The following is a 16,203-nucleotide window of genomic DNA, read 5'->3' as shown; positions in this document are numbered from 1 at the left end:
ACTACAAAAACAAGGTAGAATTTGTTTTCTTATTTATTAAGAATAGTTAAAATTCTTTAATGACAGAACTATTGAAAATGACAAATTAATATAAACTATAATTAAAACTATAAATTGGCCTACTTAAAATTAGAAATCTAGGTTATGAGCTATTGCCCCCAAATAATCAACGACGTTGCTGTACGAAGGATATCTTTCTACAATGTTTTTATCCGTTCAGAAGAGTCACGATATTTCTTTCTTTGTAGTTGAGATGAAGTACCAGCAGCTGTCGATCGGAACATCCAAGGGGTCAATGAATAGCCAAGGGATCGAAAGGGGGTCGATGAATAATCAGGGGGTCGGTGAATGCTTACTGCTGGAGTAGAAGAGACCATTTAAAAATAATTTCAAACTACAAAATTACACTGTATTGATGATTATGTTAATAAACAGTTTTAGTTAATACCAGTCATTGCTTTAATACCGATAATATAAAAATACTTTTATAATAGGTTACAATACATTATTGTAGTGGAATTTATATATATATATATATATATCTATATATATATATATATATATACATATATATATATACATATATATATATACATATATATATACATATATATATTATATATATATATATATATATCTATATATATATATATATATATATATATATATATATATATACACATATATATTACATCTATACATATATATACATATATATATATATATACTGTATATATATATGTATATATACATATATACATATATATTATATCTATGCATATATACATATATATAAATTCGACGCACCCAAGTTATATCACATTTGACCTCTTTCACACTCCAAACTTCATCATAGTTCTTAACTCTTCTTAAACTTTTCTTCGCATTCATTCTTATCCTCTACCCACGTTGATTTTTTCTGTCATATTTGAGATGGTGCCAATATGAATGGATCGTATTTATATGGAAAACCAGATATAACTGACATTAATGACTAATGAGACTGAGTAATTTCTTAAAGACGCAATAGATGATGAAATCAATTCAAACTAATTATATAAAATCAATTGAAGTTTAGATTTTAAAGCCTTCGTTGTCCGTGCAAATTTAGTATGTAGTGTGCATAAGCAAGATGCATATTTGAGGCGAAATTGCATTCTTGGCAACTATAAACTTCAATCAGTTTGATTGGAAACACTTTGAGGAATTTCGTGGTTATTATTCATGCCGTTTCAGTTTGGTTGGTTGTGGGTTTGTTTGTGATTTTGTACATGCTGAGGTTTTTTCAACTTGCTGTTTCAATCTTGTAAATAATTTTCCCCACATGAAGATGATTTCACTTCATGCATCTGTTTTTATATTGTGGTGCTGCTATTGATATATGGGCATTTTTATGCATAATTATACAAAAAACTGTATATGTACTTTGCACTGTTCTTGTTTCGTTGTGAAGCACATGCTTTTTCTTAATTTCACAGTTCCACTAATAACTGTACAGGCTCTCGTTTCTTAAGGATGTTTTCTATTCGTTTGGTGGTTGTTGCTCGCAGCACATTAGCGCAGGGAGACCCGCTCGGTTTCGAGTCCAATATTACCAATATTGGATTTTAAACGAATCCAGCGACCCTATCAAGATGACACTGTTACTATACTATAAATGTTGTTATTTGGTAATAGTGATATTGAGAACGCCAATAGTGTTTTATATGAATTTTGGGTTGAAAGACAAAGAGGAAAGATAGAAATGTTAAAGAAGAAATATTAATCTCTTCTTAGAGAATTAGAATCAATGTAAAAATTAATAACCTTAACATGTTTTTGTAACAAAAGTCATCAAAAGGATGGATGTATACAGATATTTAACCTAAGCTAACCTAACCGAACCGAACTTAATTTAGTTAATTCAGTTAAAACCTAACCTAAACTAAACCTAACCTACCTAATGTATTTCCCAATGGTGACAACTGACGCACGAGTCACGAAGTCTATAAGTGGTCTGAATCAGCCATTGCTAGCGAGGGCCGAATGAGCCACGAAAATAAACTCAATTTCCGATTGTTAGTGTTTTATGTATAGGGCCTATAGTACTTAAAGAAAAATTCGTCCCACCCCCATTTTTAATTATGTGTTCTATTTTTCTGTATAGGTCATGGATCGCTTCCTATTTCCCCACAAGAGGCAACAAGTTAATGACGACGATCAAGAACCATGTACTTCTAGTTCTACTGAAAATTCGGTATTGGAAAATAATGTGGATGATGACAGTACCCAGAAAAACACAAGACGTCCTCCAGGGCCAAACAACATCAGCCTGCTGCCAGATAGTGGCCTACCTGTCCTGATTTGAAGAAACATCCTTCACACATGTAAGGAGGTCAGACAAGATCATTCAATAAAAGATGGCACCAACAATATTCTTGGTTGGAATATTCCGTGTTCAAAGATGCAGCTTACTATTTTGCGTGTCGTCATTTTACAACTTCCCATCTTGGTCGAGCTGAACAATCATTCACCCACAACGGATTCAAGAATTGGAAGAAGGCAACCATGTCTCTGAGGCTCATGATACTTCAGCTTGTCATAGATTTGCGATGCAAGCTTGGAGAGAATTCAAATTGCAGAAAGTTACAGGGGCAACAATTTATCAAGCCATTGATGCCGGGCGTGCCAAGACAGTGGTGGATAATCGACGGTACATAGCAGTTATTGATGTACTTCTCTATACAGCATGTCAAAATGTTGCCCAGAGAGGGCACAGAGAAGGGGATGAATCCGACAATCGAGGAAAGTTTTTGGAATTACTTAATGTGTTAGCCAAGTATGATCATACAGTTGCAAAAAAAGTTAACGGTCCGGGGAATGCAAAATATACTCACCACAATATACAGAATGAATTATTTGAAATGATGGCAGGTATGATCAGAGAGGAGATAAGTGATGAGGTGAAACAAGCAGTGCACTTTGCCATCATGGTGGACGAAACAAAGGATATAGTGAAGAAGGAGCAGATCTCTATTGTTGTGAGGTATCTCCATGATCAGGAGCTTCATGAAGAATTCTTGGATTTCACACCAGCTGAAGGCCTTGATGCAGAATCGTTACTCCAGAAGATAAAAGAAACTTTAGCCAAATGTAAAATTGACCACAATCACCTGTGTCGGTGCTATGATGGAGCGGCAGTTATGTCGGGTTGCACCAATGTGGTCCAAGAAAGATTCAGAAGAGATGTTTCACAGGCTGTATACATCCACTGCTATGCTATAGACTAAATCTCGTTTTAGTTGACTGTGTAAATAATATAAAGTCAATCTCTGAGTTTTTCGTCACAATCCAATCACTGTACAACTTTTTCTCCTCGCCAGTGGTGCATCAGGAATTTCTAAAATTCCAAAAGGAGCTGAACCCAGAAAGACCACATATAGAACTCAAACGGTTATTGGACACCAGATGGGCATGCCAACACTCAGCCTGCCAAGCTGTTAAGAGGACCTTGCCTGACATCGCTGCAACCCTAAAACATTTAATGGAAGGGTAAATGTGGACAGGGCCAGTGGAGCAAGGTCACTCACTGCCCTTCTGGATCACCATTTTGTGACGAATCTGGTGTTCATGGAGAGTTTGCTGCATTTGACGAAAACCTTGTCAGATCAACTCCAGTCCCCCGATCTCCAGCTTACCTCAGCAGTTGATTTGGTTGAAGCAGTGATGTCTAGTCTCACAGAGATGAGAAACGAAGAGAGCTGGAGCAACTACGAAACCATGCTGAAGAATTGTGCCAGACTGTAGGAATTCGCAGACAACTTGCACGTCAGAGGCAATGGGCAGCCCCACGATACTTGGATGAGTTTGTCATAGCATCCGGCATAGGGCAAGATGATGATTCGAATGACTCCGATGTTACCAAGAGACGGATTTGCTACTCCGTGATAGACAAGTTTCTCAGTGAGTTGAGAAGGTTTTCCGGCGATGCATGTCAGGTACTTATTAGAGTATCTGCCCTCAACCCCAATCATCCAACCTTTTTGAACAAGGAAAAGCTATCAGGAATGGCTGCAAATTACGGGGTGGAGGACAAAGATCTGTCCATAGAGTTGCACCAGCTAAGACGGTTGATTGCCAGAAAGCACAAGCAGGGAATGGAAGTGGACACACCTATGCAACTTGCCATCATGCTCCAACCGTACAAAGATGCATTCAGAGATTTGTATAACCACTTATTGAAGAAACTATAATTAGTTATGAACAGAGCTGCGAGGATGATAGTGGGTTTAAAGAGGCGTGAGAGAATAACTCCCGTACTGATAAGCTTACACTGGTTGCCTATTAAGGCGAGGATCATTTATAAAATATGCACGCTAGTATATCAAGCGATTAAATTTGGAAAACCAGTCTACCTCAAAGAATTGCTTAGTCTATCATGATCACGCCATGCGCGCGGGAATATCAAATACCCAGACCTGGACACATGTGCCACACAAACTATTAAAGCAATACAAGTGCTGGTGTAGTATGTGGCCTACAAATTTTTTCTTTGGTATATTATGATGTGGCCTGCCGTACTTTTATTTCTGTATGACCCTGTCTCTTAAGCTTTAATAGTTTGGGAGCACTAACCACGGCCAAATTAAGGTGGTATGCACTGAAGAATACGCCCAGCTCTGGGCTGCAAGTCATATGGTCAACGGCCATTTCCTATATTGCATTTTAAGAATTCTGGTCTCTTTCAGACAAGAAAAATGTACATGGCCTCCTCACGGCTGCTATATACTAAAACCTCGCCCCCTCCCCCCTATAAGGGAGGTAGCCAAGTGTCTCCATCCATTTCACTCTTCTCCACCATCCCTTCCTCCCCTCCCATCTCAGCCCCTCATGGATGAGGGGTCATCCCTGCATCCACCAACTGCCCTGGGTCAAACACAGCAAGGCCACTTCACTTAATTGGCGATCCCCTCTCCATCTCCTTATGCAGAAAAAGAATACGAGGAGAAATCCCTTTGGACTGCGTCAAAACATCATTTACACACAAGCATCTCGTACCCCCCCCCCCATCTTCCTTCCTAGCCTAACAGTATCATCCATACATGGTCATTCTCCACTCATCCCTATCTCCTACCTTCTCTCTTCCTTGCTCAACAGACATTCCCCTCTTGCTCAGCGCCCCTTTCACCCATCCATCCATCTCATCCTTGGTTATCCCCTCAAGTTTATTCCCTCCACCTCTGCCTTCCACACCTCTTTTATTAATCTTTCTTCACTCATTCTTTCCATGTGTCCAAACCATCCCAAAAATTCTTTCATTAGCCCTACCTGCCATCTACTTTTCTGCTCCCACTGTCCTCCTCACTTAAGTGTTTCTTGCTATCCTAGTTATCCCTACCACACTTCTCAGACATTTAATCTCAAACATATTAAAACTGTCTGTGCTTCTCTTCCAAGTCTCTACCCCATACAATGCTGTTGGTACAATCACTCCTTCATAATCTTCTTTGCATCCATTCCCAGTTGCCTATTTCTCGTAACACTTCAATCCCCCAAAGGCATTTACTTGCTCATCTCAATCTACAATTTACCTCCACCTCCATTCTTCCCTTTCCTACCACATGTGACCCCAAATACCTAAATCTACCCACTTCTCCAGCCTCTTTACTTTTACACTTGCTTCCAACTCACTGCCACCTTCTACCCTTGTACATCTCATCACCTAGCTTCTACCCACATTTACTTTAAACTTTCTATAGCATACCTTTTCAAACTGTCACCAGCTCCCTTCATCCCTCCTCTGACCCTGTCGTCAAAAAATTGAGTCACCTCCCACATTTCTCAATTTTCTTTAACCATCTCCAGTCCCCTGCCCATTACCTTTGCCTTTCCCTCCCGCACCACCCTGTACATATATACATTGAACAGCCATGGTGACACGACAGCCATCCTTTACCTCATACCACTCACTCTCTCCATTTCCCATTCTAACTTGGGCTCTACTACTTTCATAAAGACTCTTGACTGCCCTTAACGGCTTTCCTCCTATCCCATATATTTGCAAAACCTCCCACAGTGCCTTCCAGTCTACCTTGTCATAAGCCTTTTCCAAATCCATAAAGGCCCAAAAAACATCCTTATCTTTTCCTAAAGCTTTCTCACATATCTGCCTTACCACAAAAATCTGATCCATGCCACCACTACCTGTCCTAAACCCACACTGTTCCTTACCAATTGTTCCTCCTGTTCCTCTCCTAATCCTCTTAATCAAAACCCTCCCATAAGCCTTCCAACTGCATTCAACAAACTGATCCCTCTAAGTACTACACTCACTTGTCCCCTTGTAAAGCAGAATTATACAGGCACTCCTCCAGTCCTCTGGCCTTCTACCCTTTTAGACACATTAAACAACAAGAACACATAGTTCAGAATAAATAAAAGCAAATTGCCGAGGATAACACAAAAAGCATGTACGCTTATTTCCATTGTGGTCCTCATCAGATTGTTATTCTACACTAAGTCACACTGACAACATACGTAGGGTGTTAAGGGGACCAGAGACAATCATGAGTAATACCAGTCAGTACACATATGACACATAAACATTGTTATAGTTTTGCTAATATTACTAAAATGTTTGTACACATAGGAATATTGAGACCAAAAATTTGAGCACCATCACAAAAAGGAACATTGCATTAAGCAAAGGAACAACGAAATAATGTTAAACTGTAACAAAACATTATGAGTGAGTACTGTATCAGAGTAGTACCATTAATGATATACTAATACAGCATTATTCTACAGTTGTATCAACATGTATGAGTGAGTACTATATCAGAGTAGTACCATTAATGATATACTACAATATTCTACATCTGTAACATGTAGTTATAGTGAATGCTACACTGCAGCTAGGGTCACCTATTAATTAAGTCTAACATTTAACCTGAATCTCAAGACGGAGTGGGCAATTAGTATGAGCACTAGGGAGTAGTACAATGAACCTGAAGCACCAGAGGTAGGGTACAGGGGACCAGTACTCGAATGAGTAAAACAACAAGGAGAACGAGGAAAAAGGTCAGATCATAACTGTTCTCAGACCCTACATGAGACATATACCATATTAAGACTGGCAAAACAAAGTTGGAAACCAAATTGTAAACATCAATCATTGTTATGCTAAACTAAACTTCTGAAGAACAAGAAAAAGAGGGGAGGTCAGAACAGTTATGAGTGAACGCAGATATGGATGGTATTACTCATGGAATCAGGTATCCCTCACTAAGCTAGTAGTACACAAAATCAAGCTAGTAGTACACAAAATCAAGGCTGTTCTCTGACCATAGCTGAGACTTATAATTTTGTGAAGTTATAGGATAATATTTTCAACTATATTTTTTCAGAAGTGCACATTTACGCGATATTGCATTAGAAAATTAAATAATCTTCTAAATTATAATACATCAACGTAACTTAATTTTTTCTTGGCGGAAATCTAACAAAAAAGTTGCTAATATGCACAAACGAAACCAAGTCAACTATAGACGCCATCTTTGTTTTGATAGATTCACAGGTACCGCATTAATAAAGCAAGTCTGGTTACTTTAAAATATACGAATTCACCATATTTTAATTTCTTTGACCTCCACATCTATCACAACAAATATAGCGTGTGTATAACTTTTGGCTTTTCTATATATTTCCGCCAAGAAAAATGTATATTACGATGATGCATTATAATTTACAAAACCAACATTTAATATTCTCATGCTATGTACCTCTAAAAATGAAGAGATTACAATGATGAAATGAAAATAAATTAATTAATATATAAAAAATTCAATAGATGGATTGACTTCTAATTAGGTCTCGTTTGATTGAGGAGGCTTCCCTAAAAATTTGGTACCAGCTGCTTGTTACAATACCCAGTATCCACAATATCTATTACAATATATCTATAATACTTATTACAATACCACTACCTATAATGACTGCAATACAACTACAAAATTGAATATATACATGATACAAACGTCAAATTGTCCGCGTATATTCACGTTATCTGTAAGTTACATTTTGACTTTCATCACTCATACCCTGATATTCTATAACTTCAAAAGTTAAATCATACGTGACGACCGGCAAAGTTTAAAAAATACCCTGGTAGCTAAACACAAGTTATCCTGTTTTTAACGTCGACCCAACCAATTTACCTTCGTTCCCACTTTCCCTCTCACCTCACAAAATAACGACGAATGGAGCTGTAGAGTTCTTATTTTGTTTGTACTATACACCAAACGAAACTATTCTGAATTCTGAATTCTGAATTCCTAGGAAAGACCACCCGCTTGCACGGAATCGGTTTCTGTGGGAGGGGAAGAATGTCTGTAAGAAAATGAAAAGATAATAGCATATAAAAGAGGGCTATTGCCACCGGGCGAATTAGCGAGCGATTTGGGGTAGTTTGTGGTCGTGGCTCCGGAGAAATGGACTGGGAGCTTGGACGGGTGGGCCGACGCCGGGAGTAGGATTAGGATCACCAACGAAAGTTTAGAAAATGGTAGGAGGCGTAGTAGTAGAGAAAGGTGGAAAAACGGAAAAATCTTTAGTGGGAGGTAAACTGAAATGAGAAGATGTAGTAGAAGAGAAAGTTAGAAAAGAAGCGAACTTTAGTCGAAGAAAAAGTAAGTATAGATGTTTGTGCGTGTGGCGTGGCTATGTTCGTGAGAGGTGTGTGTGTGGCTCTAAATGAGTGCATAGGGGGATTAGGGAGAAATGTCAATGTAGTGGTATTGGGAGAGCTTAGTGCTAGAGAAGGAAATGAACCAACAGACGGAGTGGTAAATGTGGAGTTCCAGGAAAAAAAATCGTTGTGAAGAGTTGATGGTGGAGATGTTTCTAGAAAGAGAGTTGATCATAACAAATACAGTGTTTAGGAAGAAACTCAAGCATAAGTACACATGGGGGAGGGTGGAGGATGGAAGAGGGGTAGATAGAGCGTTAATGGACTATGTTGTGGTAACCAGTAATGTAGTAGGAAGAGTTATAGATATACGGTACATGTTCTAAGGGGAAAGAGTGGGGAAATATAAGATTCTATATTGGTGGGGGGAAGTTGAGAGAGGAGGATAGATGGAGAAAGAGGAAAATTACAGAAGGTAATGAGGTGCTTAGAGTAAACTGCTTAACCCCTACAGCTTCAGCGGCACACGTCGTATGTCGCAATTATTTTATGGATTAGTGTCAGCGGCAAACGTCGTATGCCACATATTAAAAAATTCGCCAATAATAGGCATTATGTCGAGGGTTAAATCTGTGATCATGACCAAATAGCCCTATTTATTGGCTATAAAAAGCATTTAAGTATTTTTATTTATTGACAAAACTTGCAACCATGGCAGCATTTTTTCGGGGTTAACTTGGGGTATAAAATCGGCCTTTAGGACGTAATTTAGGCGATTCTGGTGTACAAAACGAATTATAATGAGGTGAAGTTGTACTTCGATAGTTAGGCAGGTGCTATGTAGTACGTATTCAGACGTATAGAACTAGTAATTTCGCGCTGCCAATTTTCGTAATATATGCGTAATACAAAATGTGGTCAAGTAATAATGGTGAGATGGATGCTTAATAAAACATTTGACAAAACAATAAGAAACACCACAATCACCTATCCTCCAAGAAATTATATAAAAAAAAAAACGAAAAATCAATTTACCACCTCAAAAAGTGATAAATATTTGCCAAAATAATCCACAAAAACTATTTATAAACACGTATTCCATAAGTATCAGACTATCATGGGTGACTTTACATTGACTTGCAACATCATAAATTTCATATTCCTTCAATCCCTGAAATTCTAACTAAGCTTATCCGAAAAAATACGACCTCATACAACCAACTTGAGTAGCGAAAGATAGTCTACGGATGTTCTACCAGACTTTCGCACGCATATCTCGACAAAATCAACCCAGTTTACTTCTAGGTTAAGGTGAATCAAAATAAGCAAGATTTATTGGTTTTACATAATTTGAGTTGATTTAAGCAATAAAAAATCGATTTTGCCTCCGACGCTGGAGGGGTGGGTATATACAACATTGGGCTGGCAACGTACGGGTTAAATGAGAAAGAAAAGGAGAAGGAATACAAGAAGAAGCTTAGAGAGGAGTGGGAGGGAATGAAGGATAAAGTAGAACTTAGATTGGAGGAGGAATATGGACGGTTCAAGGAGAGTGTGCGTGTGTGGTCACAGCATTGCCCATAGATCAGTCATATTTAAGCTCTGAGCTCTTTTTCTGAAGGGAAATAGCTGTTAATCACGATTCCAATACGTGATCTAAGACCATGGTGAATCACATATGTGCACACACATGTGCATACACAAGTCCACACACATATGAACACACATGTACAAACACATATGTGCACACGCATGTACACGCATACACATGTACATACAAATGTATGCACACACACAATGTACACACAAGTACACTCACAGACAGGTACAAAAAACATATTTACAGAAAAATACATGTACACAAACATACACATGTACTTACACACGCATGTAAACACACACACAAAAAAATACACGCACACACACACACACACACACACACACACACACACACACACACACACACACACACACACACACAAACACACACACACACACTCACAAACACACACACACACACACGTACACACACACATACACATACACACACAAATACACACACGAGTACACACACAAACACATGTATGTACACACAAGTATACACACATGTACATGAACACATGCACACACACACAAGAACACACACACAAGTACACATACATACACACATACATTTACACAGATATACAAATATATGCACACACACAATGTACACACACACATGTACACTCACAGAGAGGTACACAAAAACATATGTATAGAAAAAATTATGTACACAAACATACACATGTACTTACACATGTACATGTGTGTGTAAACACACACACACAAACACACGCACACACACAAACACACACACACACACACACACACACACACACACACACAGACACACACACACACACACACATTCACACACAAACACACACACGAGTACACACATATCTTCGAGGTCCACACCCGGGTCACGTTTTCTGAAAGAAAATAATAATGAATTTTAATGAGCCAAAAAACAAAAGGAAGGGGTAAGATGTACACATATAAATGTTTACAAACACACATGTATTCACAAAAACATGTAGGGGATGGTGGGGTAAGACGGACCACATAACAAAGCATTGAGTCTAGAAACCACATTTATATGATTTTTGTGGGTTTGTAGATTTGTGGTGGTGCTTTGGAATGTTATATTCGAAGTCCACACCCGGGTCACGGTTTCTGAAAGAAAACAATAATAAACTTTAATAAACAAAATGAAGGGGTAAGACGGACCCCCAGGGGTCCTTCTTACCCCGGAAACTGAACATGAAGAAACAAATCCTTATTGGCATAAAGCACAGATCAAAAACTCTTCCTCGTCATCATCATATCCCTTCACATTGCTCATGAGCCAAATTTATTGGTACAAATCAAACGATAAAAACTCTTCCTAAGCATCATCTATCCCTGCACAACTTTATGGCATAAATCACACATAAAAACCTCTTCCTCAGCATCATCATCATCTATCCCTGTACAGTGCTCATGAGCCCAGCTTTTGCAATTAACACAACAAACCACCCTCCTCCTCTCACAGAATTACCAAATGTGTCATTGCAGTACAAGCACTTTGTTGAGTCTCCATCTTCACTGTTACCATCGCTGTGATGAGTCCAGGATGGTCCAACTTTCTCTTGATTTCGTCTTATCTGTTTTGTTATCTTTTTGATTGGGTGTTTGTTTGATGCTGTCATTGCTAGTTTCCTTTTCTTTTTGTCTTCTCTCTCTTGTCGCTTTTGTGCTAGAGCAAGGTCTTTTTCCTTTTTCTTTTGAATTGATGCCTCTAACTCTGCTTTGTATGGACATGCTGTCAAAATTAGAGCTCGCCCTTGAGGCCTGGCTCTCTTCTTTTGTATAGCTGTGGTCACCTTTGGGAAAGGAATTACGTCTTTGGGTCAACTACCTAGCTTGAACAGGCTCTGAGCCACTTTTGGCGTTACAGGCAGAGGCACAACACTAGAACTTTCTGGCTCAAGAGCTTCTTTCAAGTCGGATTCATTCTCCAAGGCCATGATAGGCGGGGCAACTGGGTTGTCCAGATCTTCCTCTTCCTGCATACCTGAGAATGGAATATCTGTTGCCTGGGCAGGTAAGAAGTCAGCTTCGCCAAAAACCTGGCTGTTTAGTGGAAAAATTCCTGTTGTTCTAAAACCATTGATGACTGTATTTGGAACAGCAGCCTATAGATAAGCCTCTCCAAATAATGCACTTAGTTTGTAGACAGTCATTTGCCTGCCAAAGTTATTTCTGAGAAATATTTTAACAGCCTTCACATAGTAGGCATTCAGCAGTTTCATGAAGGATACATCCACCGGCTACATTCGGTGACTACAATGTGGTGGCAAAATGAGAATTATGACACTGTTGTTTCTGATAAGATTTATCACACCAAGAATTTTAGTGTGAGTCATATGTCCATCAATTAACAATGCTGGATCATCCTTTGATGACTTGGTGTGGGCGAGAAAGTCCTGAAACCATTCAGTAAAAATATAAAGCTGCATCCAATCAGATGGGTGACATGCAAATGAATGGGTTCCATTTTACCCCATTAGTAAATATTCAAATTTTCATTATTAGTACCTTGCAAAATTATCATTGTTAAAACCGTCTAAAGTTATCATTATCAATAACTTCTCAAGTTATCATTATTATTACTTTTAAAGCCATCATTATTAGGGCCTTATAAATTTTACTACACCCTTAAATTATCGTCATTTGTACCTCCCAAAGTCGTCATTATAAGTACCTTCTAAAGTGATCATTACCAGATTCATTTCAGTATCGTCTAAAGTTACCATTATAAGAATATTTTCAGTATGTTCTAAAGGTATGAATATTGGTACCTTCATAAGTCATCATTATTAGTTCCTTTTATAGTTATTACTATTAGACCCTTCTTAATTGATCATTATTGGTATCTTTTAAAATTATAGTTATTAGTACCTTCAAAAACATAATTATAAATGCCTTTAAAAGTTATCATTTTAGTACCTTTTGAGTTTTATAATGCGTACCTTCTTAATTGATCATTATTAATACATTCTATAATTATAATTATTAGTACCTTCTAGTCATTATTAGTAGTTATCAATGTTGTCTTTGATAACACATTGTAAAGTTATCATTATTACTACTTTATGATATCATTATTAACACATTTTAAAATAATCATTATTAATACCTTCTTATTTTTACAAGTACCTTTTAAATTTATCATTATTATCAATTTCTATTTCTTTTATTAATAGTAATTTTAGTCATCTTTAAAGTTATCATTATTTGTATTTTCTAACGTTATTAGTGCATTATAACATTTTCATTGTACCTAACTTCTAAAGTTATTATTGACACTTTGGAAAGTTAAATTTATTAGTACCTCAATAGTTATTATAATTACTAACCTACAAGACTCTTTATAATCTGGTTATCTTCTATAATTGTCATTATTAGTACATTCTAATGTTGATATTATTAGGAATTTATATAGTTATTAGTATTAGTAAGCATCATTATGAATACCTTTTTAAGTTATTATAATGGTTACCTCTTAATTGATCATTATTAATATATTCTAAAATTATAATGTGTAACTTCTAAGGTCATTACTAGTACTTTATAAATTTATCATATAGTAATCATTATAAATACCTTTCAAATGTGTGTGTGTGTGTGTGTGTGTGTGTGTGTGTGTGTGTGTGTGTGTGTGTGTGTGTGTGTGTGTGTGTGTGTGTGTGTGTGTGTGTGTGTGTGTGTGTGTGTGTGTGTGTGTGTGTGTGTGTGTGTGTGTGTGTGTGTGTGTGTGTGTGTGTGTGTGTGTGTTTTGTGTGTGTGTTTTGTGTGTGTGTGTGTGTGTGTGTGTGTGTGTGTGTGTGTGTGTGTGTGTGTGTGTGTGTGTGTGTGTGTGTGTGTGTGTGTGTGTGTGTGTGTGTGAATGCGTATGTGTATATATTAATGTGTATATGTGTACATATGTATGTGTACAAGTGTTAGTGGACATATGTTTGTATATGTGTGTGTGTATGTGTGTACATGTGTGTGTGTATATGTCAGTTTGTATTTGTGTGTTTTTACCTGTGCGTGTATGTGTGTATGTGTATACGTGTGTGTATATCACTGTATGTGTGTACGTGTATTTACCTAGTTGTTTTTTACGGGAAGGGGAGCTATGCTCGTGGAGTCCCGTCTTCATATCTCATTTTATCTAAACTGCTTTTAAATTCATGTGTTGTTTTTGTACACACCACTTTCCCATCTAACCTGTTCTAAATGTCTATTACTCTGTGAGGAAAGCTGTTCTTTTTCAGATCTCTTCTATAGCTGTCTTTCTTGATTTTCTTTCCGTGTCCTCTTGTTTTGCGTGTGTACGTGTGTTTACATGTGCATGTATGTGTTGTACATGTATGTGTGTGTATGTGTGTGTAAAAGTGTATGTATTTACATGTATATATGTGTACATATTTTTGTGGGTACATGTGTGTATAGTTTAATATAATATAATATGATATGATATATTATAATATGACATAATATAATATAATATCACATGATATAATATAATATAATATAATATAATATAAACATATTATAACATAATATAATATAATATAATGTAATATAATACAATATGATACAATGTAATATAACATAATATAATACAATAAATACGATATGATATAATATAATACAATATAATACAATACAATAAAATATAACATAGTACAAGGTAATATAATATAATATAATATAATATATGATAGTATGATATAATATAGTATTATATAATATAATATAATATAATATAATATAATATAATATAATATAACATAATATAATATAACATGATGTAATATTACATAATATTAACTAATAGAATGTAATATAATATAAAATAATATAATATAATATAATATAATATGATATAGTAGAATATAATATAATGTAGTATAATATAATATAATATAGTAGAATATAATGTAATATAGTATATAATAAAATATGATATAATATAATATATTATAATATAATATAATGTAATATAATATAATATAGGATAATATAATATAATATATTATATAATATAATATAGCATAATGTAATATAATATGATATAACACAATATAATACGAAATTATATAATTTGTTACAATACAATATAATACAATATTATATAATATTGATATAATATAATATAATATAATATGATATAATATGATATAATATAATATAATGTAATGTAATATAATATAATATATTATAATATAATATAATGTAATAAAATATAATACAATATAATACAATATTGATATAATATGAAACAATATAATATGATATAATATGATATAATATAATGTAATATAATATAATATAATATAATATAATATAATATAATATAATATAATATAATATAATATAATATAATGTAATATAATATAATATAGTATAATATAATATGATATAATATAATATAATACAATATAATATAATATGATACAATATAATATAATATAATATACATACATACATACATATACCAAGGCTTTTTCCCCCTTACTAGGGAGGTAGCCAAAAAGGAAAAGGCATAAAATCATTCCCACCCATTCCATCCCTGAAAACACTCCACACCCCTCCACCCTCCCTCCCATCTTAGCACCTCCTAGATGACGGGTCATCCCTGCACCCTGTCCACTGCCCTGGGTCAGAAGCAGTGTCGCAAGACACAGCACATCCACAGCAAGGCCGCTTCATTAAATCGGCGACCCCCCCCCCTCTCCGTCCCCCCATATAAAGGAGAGGACGGGGAGAAATCCCTTCGGGCTGCGTCAAAATTTTGCTCACACACACTACCTCACCCCCCATCCCCCCGTCCATTAGTGTTGCATCACAACATTTTCCATATACAACCATTCTCCATTCACCCCTGTCTTCTGTCCTCTCCCGTCCTTCCTCAACAGACATTCCCCTCTTCCCCAAAGCCCCCTTCACCCCATCCATCCATT

General features: G+C 36.1%; 1 pseudogene; it reads right to left on the bottom strand.

Annotated features, from left to right (window-relative positions):
• Positions 1-11,687: 11,687 nt before the first annotated feature.
• Positions 11,688-16,203, bottom strand: part of LOC143022723 (uncharacterized) — a 10,558-nt pseudogene continuing 6,042 nt past the window's right edge.

Source organism: Oratosquilla oratoria, unplaced genomic scaffold (assembly GCF_046742065.1).
Source record: "Oratosquilla oratoria isolate Oo_2021 unplaced genomic scaffold, ASM4674206v1 SCAFFOLD150, whole genome shotgun sequence".
Taxonomy (NCBI): Eukaryota; Metazoa; Arthropoda; class Malacostraca; order Stomatopoda; family Squillidae; genus Oratosquilla; species Oratosquilla oratoria.
The sequence above is the reverse complement of the archived record's forward strand: the minus strand, read 5'-3'. Positions and strand labels throughout refer to the sequence as shown.